The sequence below is a fragment of the Rhynchophorus ferrugineus genome, unplaced genomic scaffold, assembly GCF_030347505.1.
Source record: "Rhynchophorus ferrugineus isolate W39M unplaced genomic scaffold, kcgeb_rfMv2 rfM2, whole genome shotgun sequence".
Taxonomy (NCBI): Eukaryota; Metazoa; Arthropoda; class Insecta; order Coleoptera; family Curculionidae; genus Rhynchophorus; species Rhynchophorus ferrugineus.
The window spans coordinates 28,342,082-28,348,415 of NW_027472581.1; the positions used below are offsets into that span (position 1 = coordinate 28,342,082).

The 6,334-nt window shown below is 30.2% G+C and overlaps 1 pseudogene; it reads right to left on the minus strand.

Annotated features, from left to right (window-relative positions):
* Positions 1-5,648: 5,648 nt before the first annotated feature.
* LOC143192082 (uncharacterized) lies at positions 5,649-5,741 on the minus strand (annotated as a pseudogene).
* Between the last annotated feature and the right edge of the window lie 593 nt (positions 5,742-6,334).

A 6,334-nucleotide genomic window follows, 5' to 3' on the forward strand; every position in this document is an offset into this window, starting at 1 on the left:
AATAATATACAGCATCTCAAACAAAAGATCAAAAAGGTTTTGAAATTACGAACATAAACGAAAAGTCCCATGAGAACAAGAAGAATCAACAATAAATTAGCAATCATCATTAAACTAGTTATCAAATGAGGCAAGTAATGTAAAAATAATGGTAAATTGAATGAAACTGAACCTGTCCAGATCAATTTAGTATGTATGTGGATTTTAGTCAGATCAACCTCTTGAGTTTTTAGTGATTATATCAATTTAGTGCTGTATACTAATACAAAAATATTTTATTCAGCCAGCTATGCTGGAAGGTTCACATGTAGAAGGAGAAAGAAGAACTGGATATACAATTTTAAGAAATGTTTTGGCATTTTTAGAAGTAATCATACCTTGTTAACATGCGATCAAATATTCTCTATAGACATATGTTTAATCTGATATACCATCCAGACATACAATAGCACCAAAAGGTGCATAGAAATTGATTCTATTAACTAGGCCGTCAGAAAATTTTGCGAGGGTTATAAATAGAGGCTTCTTCATCACATTATTGTAGAAGCACTTTCTAGGTAGCAATATGACTCCCTGCCTTTTGGACTAATGTAGTATGGTATAAGTACAAAATCAGAGCACAGTCTTATTTTACCCATAAAATGAGTGTAAACAAACTATTTGTATCTATGTTTTATTTTTATTATTGGATTCTAGTGCGAAAATATATTATTTTACTTGTATTAAATGAAATTTGTACAATATTACTCGCACCTGCTACTTCAAATATTGTAAACTTAGTGATATAATTGGGATATTATTTAATGAAGAAATATTTATGAGATAAGACCAAAACAACCTAGATATTTTCAATGCATGTCTCTTGTTGGCAGCAGTTATGGGGGACATCAGTTATACTTCAGAAATAATAAGAGTCCTTAAATGACCACACTATCCCAATAGAATAACACCATATAGGTCTTTACCACTGAATCACTGTCATTGAACTCATCTCTAAATCACTGAACAACTTTATTATATAATAATTTTCGAAGTTCACTGTATAGCTCACTCGGCGATAACGATGAATGCAGACGGATAATTAACTGAATCACCTCAATCACCTGACGCCAGGAGTTTTATTGATGAGCCTTAAAGGCCTAGATAAACTTCAATTCATATTTTAAATAAAATAACACAAACATCTTAAACTATTATTTGAAACAATAGAGTCGCGAAAAAAACATTTTAATTAAACAGAGACGGAGAAAAAGAGATATTAACTGTCTAATAACGCCTGACCTTTGGAATTTCTCTCAGCTCTCATTTTATTAATCCAAAAATTGTTATTAATCTCAGTCAGCGTTAAAAATATTACGAAAAATTATGATCTATTTATTTCGCTGATTTTTGTTGGGTGTCGTTTTATTTCTCTTTTTGTCTTTATACCATCAACATTGAGTAATGTGCTTAGTGCGCCAAATAGAGGTTATTATACGGTTTGTTTTTGACAAATGCAAATTTTGCTATCTGAGCTGTTCTGTTTCTTTCTTAAAATTAGAATTTTTGTTGTAAGGTAAATGTTTGAAATATCTGTACAAATGTAATACAATTTTTTTAATTATCTTGTTGTCTGGGACTATTATTTTAATTTTCTCTAACAATTGAAAAAAAGATATACGTTTTGCTAGTAGATGTAGCCGTTTTCTCATTGTCTAAATAGTTTAAAGTTTCTGTTTATATACTATATATTTTAATATTATTTATACTTTTAATACCTTACAATTATATAATAGTTAGAGTTCTTAGTTCTAAAGTGAACTGAAAGTTCGTACTGTTCATATATCATCAAATATTCTTTTCATTATAGAGTTCACAATCATTCAAATTTGAACTCATGTCCTCGAAAATTAATTTTATATAATATAACTAGTACTACCATGTTTAAAATTCCATTTGTTTATTTACAATTGAATTTCCAGTTCATTGAACGCGGGTGAGAGCGTTATTTAATCCATCTTATATAATTTAAATTTGCATTAACTTCATCATCACAAGATCAATCACACATATGTTAATACAAATTTGTTTCATTAATGAATCAAAATCATCTATAACAACTTATTTTATCAGTATCAAGTTAAATCTGGTTTTTCACAACTCAACAATAATTCCACAACCTAATTAGCAAATGCAGACATTGCCTTGGTGGTTTATCTCCAGCTCCTATACCAATTGAATCTTGTGCTGGAGCAAGCACAAATATTAATGTAAAATTTGCCGAATTAAAGCCTGTTATCCTACCCACCTACTATCACTGCAGCATTGCTTTCTACAAATACCGAGTTTCGAAGCCCTACGGATTTTATTTACCGAACCATTGTTAATTTGTTTACTAACAGTCAACAAAAATATTTACTTTTAATGTACAGAATTCGATATATTTTTTACGTATTCACAACTGACATATTTTGAATAAATATTGTACAAACATTAGTGTTTGTTACACTTTTTATTGAATTTGTTTTTTATATATTTGTTATGTCTGATCAGAACGATCGGTACGGTAGAATTTACTCTGCCAGTAGATTTTACAAATAATGATCTAATCTGTAAACTTTTTAGCGTATTTTATGTTCATCTCTGCTAATTTATTCAAATTTATACAGAATTTATTAATATTATTTTATTCAATTGTTATAATACAAGAGTTTTAATACATGATCATAAACGATATAATTTCATTAACTTCTAACTACGTAACGCCGCAAAAACCAACCGAACAGAATTATACACATAATTCGACGGAAACTCGGTGAGTGGAATTTTAGTTGAATATATATTATGTATTTTTTGTGTCATATTTTAATATTTACTTGTTACTAACTAAAATTTGATCTGAACTGAACCTATTGTTTAACATAGGCTACCGATTTTTGACTGACCAATTTAAGCATCAAACCAGAAAACTTCCATGATAAGAAGACATCGATATAAGATATGTCTACCGGGTACAAACGCATTAGTAAAAAAGGTGTTTTCTCCAATCAATATGTGGTGAACCAGTGAAAAAAGAAAGTATTCCTAGTCCGGGTACTAGTAAAAAAACTGTCAAGAAATTTATTCTCACTTAAATTAATGACCAAGTTTATTATCTGGCGATCTGGCAAATATGAAAGTAGCTCAACTTATAGTTGAGACAAACGAAATAATTATAATGAAAAGAATTGAGGTTGAATGAACAAAAACGCCTCATTTTGATTTATTCTTTTAAATTCATTCAATTCAATTCAATTCACGTTAAATATAACGTTTAGTTCTAAAATCTTATTAGGTAGTTATATATTTTATAACATAACAAATTCTGTGATGAAGCAATCAGTTCTCCGTTCATTAATTTTTAATTTTAAACTGTGGAAATAGCTACAAACTAATATATAGAATTAGAAATGTCAACTGCATTAGTTCATGAAATTATTTGAATTTTAATTGACGTGTAGGAGAACAAAAAGCAATGGAATAACAGAGATTCGTATATGTGCAAGGATAATGGTTCATTTGTTTGCGAGTATTGAAATTTGGGTGATGATTAATGCAATTATTATACTAGCTGGTCCCATATCCGGACATCGAAGACGTCCTTCTGCCAGAAGATGCTTGTTATATGTTAAAATATGGCTGTTGGTATGTTGTTCTGAAAGATGATATAAAGTTATTCCATTCTACAGTTCAGGTTATCTTAAAGCATTTGTTATATATTTAGGTACTTGTAAAATAAATATATGGAATCCGTTATTATTCATGAAAGCAATGAAAATAATTCCTGAACTCTGGTGGGGCGACCGATACAACGCGATATTCCTTTAGAAGCTATAACGAGTGTAATTCAACGTGTTTGTGTGAATTACTGCGAAAGAATGTCAGTGCATCCCAATGTACTCGCTAATCAGCTAAATATGCGACGTGATAGTGAAGTGCGTAGACTAAAACGTTTAACACCACCTGATCTGGTTACCGGACATATATAGACTTTAGAATAAGCTTTAGAGTAAGACTAATTAATGAAGATAATATTTTATACAGGAGATCCCTTAATGAAGTGATTTTCTACATGCCATGTATATATAATATAGACATAAGAAATACATATTGACTGTAGGGCAGATTGTGGAATCATAAAGAGTTAAAAAAAAGATTCCGCTTTACACCTAGAGAAATACATACAATATAAGGATTATTAACTACTTCTGCGAATTATAATAATTAAGATTCGGCATTCCTTTCCGAACGAACTAATGATAATCTTAATGCGCGCCATCGTGATTCATCGCGACCTATTTTTAGAATTTGCGCTTTTCACAACTCCAAGAAAAAAACTTAATAGCTCCTCGAAAATATTTCGTCATAAAAATTTAATGGATGCAATTAAAAGGGAAATTTTTCTGATTTTTTATTCGTCTTCTGACGGTTTCTGACGAATCAAATTTTATTGTCTCCCCAATATTTCACGAAATCTGTCGCTTTAAAATGAGATATGATGGTAAAAGTTTTACGACCACTCTACTGTGAAGTGCACGATTGTCTTCGTTTTCAAATAAAAGGTTTTTTATTTGATTTCAGCAGAAGTATGCGAAGAATCTAAAATCAAATATATATATATATATATATATATATATATATATATATATAAATTTGATTAGACAGAACACTATAACTTATCAAATTTATAGGCATAACACTTTTAGTGTATATTATGATATTTTAATCGAAAGCAATGACGACTTTTTGCATCATTACTACGAACGTAATTCGACAATTATCAACTTATAAAATAAACGAGATATTATATAATTCTGAATTTTAACTTATACCAGACATGCCAGGAATCATTTGCTTAAATCCTTGCTGTTCTTGCTTTCGATGAAATCCACCTAAATTCAAGACTGAAAGCAATTCCCATTATGATCCAAACTTCTACCATTATATCGCTATGTATAACTTATATCTGCCTCCATCTCTGCCTCTGTCGCTGAATTTAAAGTCACTCATCAACATTCAAAAGACGGACTGCGGTGCTTTTAGAGATTTCATCTGTCTATCCTGTCTATCACATCCGCTATGTAAATATACACACTTGGTGAAATTTTTACAGATGTTTTCTTTTGAAATTTATTAATAAAATGTATTAAATAATTAAGAAAGCACAACACATTAATGCATTTAAAACATATATATATATATATATATATATATATATATATATATATATATATATATATATATATATATATATATATATATATTAGATAGATAAATGGTGTAAAATTACATATCAAGTACAAAATCTCGTACATACTAGAAATATATAACTAGGTCTCAAGGCTACTCCCTAGCCCAAAACTGTGCTATACTCCGTACAAGTCCGAGATGGTTCACCTTTCTGACAAATTCATTCAACTAATTCTGCTGTTAAGATATCCACCACTAAGGGTAAATTAAAATGTTTCCGTTACCAAGTTCGTAAATGCTGATCCAACATAGTTATACCTTTTTGAGCCATTGATGAGTATAAAGTGGTGATTCCCGAATTTTTCTTCCCTTATGTGTACAAAACGTGTTACGAATGCTCTGGGAGTTTATCTCTTTTTTGGGATTTTTTTTATAGATACATTAATTTCGATATCTTGTTGTTTCCGTGAGTTGGCGTTGGCGCCATGCTAATCTTCTCTGTATCGTTCCAGTTTTAATATGTATACATATATCTCTCAATCTGGTATTTCATTAATAAAAGGAGACACGTTAACTTTAGATTTACAATTGTTCTACAGATGCTTGAAGCATTTAAAACTTTATAAAGAGGGGTTCCAGCAAAGGTATCGGAGTTAAAGTTGTAAAGTCGCCAAATGTGGATTGTAGGTACTCGTAGGTATTATAACTAGGAAATAGCCATGCTTTGAGAAACACTTGTAGCCTGTGAATGTCTAGCATAAGTATCGCACTTTAAGGCACAAGGTCACCAAAGCGCGTTAAATTTACTCTGAAATAAAATATCTACTGTAATTTGAACATAATCTTACAGTTCGGGGCACATAAACAAATTTGTTTAGCTAATACAAAATCCTGAATATATATCATGGCTAACCTCAATCTTCACAATTTATCAGAACCTGATCTGGAGGAGTATCTACATTACAAATTAACTCAATTCTGTAAATAACAAATTTAACGATGATATAGATAATGCTTTTTAAATAGATCTGTAAATATTGCCACAAAAAGTGCGCCAAAGACGTAGATGATCTTATATCGGAAAATATATTGACCGTCCCAGCTCCCATAGAGAAATTACGAATAT